This window comes from Silene latifolia, chromosome Y (genome assembly GCF_048544455.1).
Source record: "Silene latifolia isolate original U9 population chromosome Y, ASM4854445v1, whole genome shotgun sequence".
Classification (NCBI taxonomy): domain Eukaryota; kingdom Viridiplantae; phylum Streptophyta; class Magnoliopsida; order Caryophyllales; family Caryophyllaceae; genus Silene; species Silene latifolia.
Window position 1 is genome coordinate 95,484,448 of NC_133538.1, and position 2,517 is coordinate 95,486,964.

Consider the following 2,517-nt stretch of genomic DNA (forward strand, 5'->3'; position numbering starts at 1 on the left):
AATCAACTCAGCCTTGAATTATAAAGGATTATCATTTTGTGATAGTCTCATTATGTTGCATGACAACTTTTGAAACTCTCTATCTCTTGCGATAGAGAAAAAGATACAAATGTATAAGTTCAAAAAAAGAAAAGTGTTCTTTTAACAAGAAAATATGTAATTGTAGACGCAAGAAGTGTCATTTTAGTTGACAAAAGTGTAATTCTAACAAATTACTGTGAAATTATAACATAAACAAGTGTAATTTCAATCAAGACAAGTGTAATTTTAATGAACTCACCCTTGAATTATAAAGGATTATCATTTTGTGATAGTCTGTTATGTTGCATGCCAACTTTTGGAACTCTCTATCTCTGGCTGATACGAGTTCATGGTTGTGCCCACTGTGGAATCACAATTCGTAATTCCCCTTCATCAAGAACAGCCTAATCCTCGCTTTGCAACCAACACGCCCGACTTTGTGTCTCCTACCCGAGTCCCGCCGCCACTACACTCCAATTGTCCCTTCTGTTTGAACCCCTCCCGGTTGCAAACCAACAGTTTAGATTTGATCTCGCCTCCACGCCATCTCTTAGTTGTGTACTTACGCACATCAAAACCACAAGCAACAAAGATAAATTCTATAAAATGTCACTGCTTCCTCTATTTCAGAATTCCCGACCAACATACGGGGTGAACTTAGCTTCAACATCTTTGCAAAATTCTTCTTCGTTCGGCTTTTGTTTTCCATTGTGCTCAATATTATCTGACAATAGCGTAATAATTATCAATTGTTTTCATAACAACTTAAAGTAACCCATATATTTGTTCAAATTATATATTTCTTAAAATTAGACTTTTCGTAGTTATAATTACACTTTTGCCTGTTAGAATTATACTTTCTACTATTACAATTATAGTTTATAAAGTTCCAGTTTTTCTGTTACAATCAACCCTTTGGTTGTTAAAATTACACTTTTCTTTCTTACAATTATACTTGTTTCTATTAGAATTACATTTTGAAAACTGTCAGAAATTGTCTTTTGCAATCACACTTTTGCCTGTTAAAATTACGGTCAATCTGTTAGAATTATACTTTTTATTATTACAATTATAGTTTATAAAGTTGCAGCTTTTCTGTTACAATCAACCCTTTGGTTGTTAAAATTACACTTTTCTTTCTTACAATTATACTTGTTTCTATTAGAATTACAGTTTGAAAACTTATAGAAATTGTCTTTTGCAATCACACTTTTGCCTGTTAAAATTACGGTCAACTGTTAGAAATATACTTTTTATTATTACAATTATAGTTTATAAAGTTGCGCTTTTCTCATTTACAATAAACCATTTGGTTGTTATAATTACACTTTTGTATGTTACAATTATACTTGTAATTATTACAATTACAGTTTGAACACTGACATATTTCGTCTCTTACAATAACACTTTTACCTGTTAAAATTATACTTTTATCACATACAATTACAGTTTTATAAGTTATACTTACGATATTGACAATTTTAATTTAAGATACAAATATTACACTTTTGAAATTCAATTCTACCATACTAATTACAATAATACTTTGGTGGCTTACATTCACACCTTTTGCAGTTAAGATTACAATTTCATCGAATTCACTGTTATAAATTTCAAGCCTGACACTATGATGTTGAACTTATTATTCACAGAGTTTAACTTCCATCATGGAGAAGTTTAACAGATTTTACATCATAAAAAACAAGCTTCAAAAACACTTCCTCGTCATATTTAAAGAACTGTTAATATCTAACCTAATGTTTTCATAACAATATTAGATATTAAGGACTAAAAACAATATTATATATAAACTAACATGAAGAAAATAAAAAATAAACAATCCAATCATTACCATGGCCAAATGGAACCATTTGCAAATCCGTCATTTTTTACGTTGGACGTTGGTCTTGTTGTTTGTCTCTCGGCCGAGGATAATAATGGAAGATGCTCAAGGATAATAATGGAAGATGATCAAGGAATCTGATAAAGGAAGATGGGAAATGAAGAAAGTAGGATTCGCTCTCAATTTTCGCCAGTTTGATGAGTATTTTTTTTTTCAAATTGTGTTTTGGTGGAGTATGTCTAAGAAATGTGTTGAGGAAGGTTGTTGAGTGATTATGCATGTGTTTGTGTGTGCACAAAGGGTAATAGCAAGTTGTACCGACACTGACCATTCTCTTTCTGCTCACCCTATTTCCTTTTTTTTTTTTCACGCCTATAATGGGCTTAAACTAGGCAAATCTCCACTCTCCATTCTTCTAATCCAAGGGCCCTAATAAAGACTTAGGGACTCAAAAGATATTAAGGACTTAGAAGAACTTATCACTATATATATATATATATATATATATATATATATATATATATATATATATATATAATATATATATATATATATATATATATATATATATATATATATATATATATATATACATATATATATATACATATATATATATATATGTATATGTATATTATATATATATAATATAC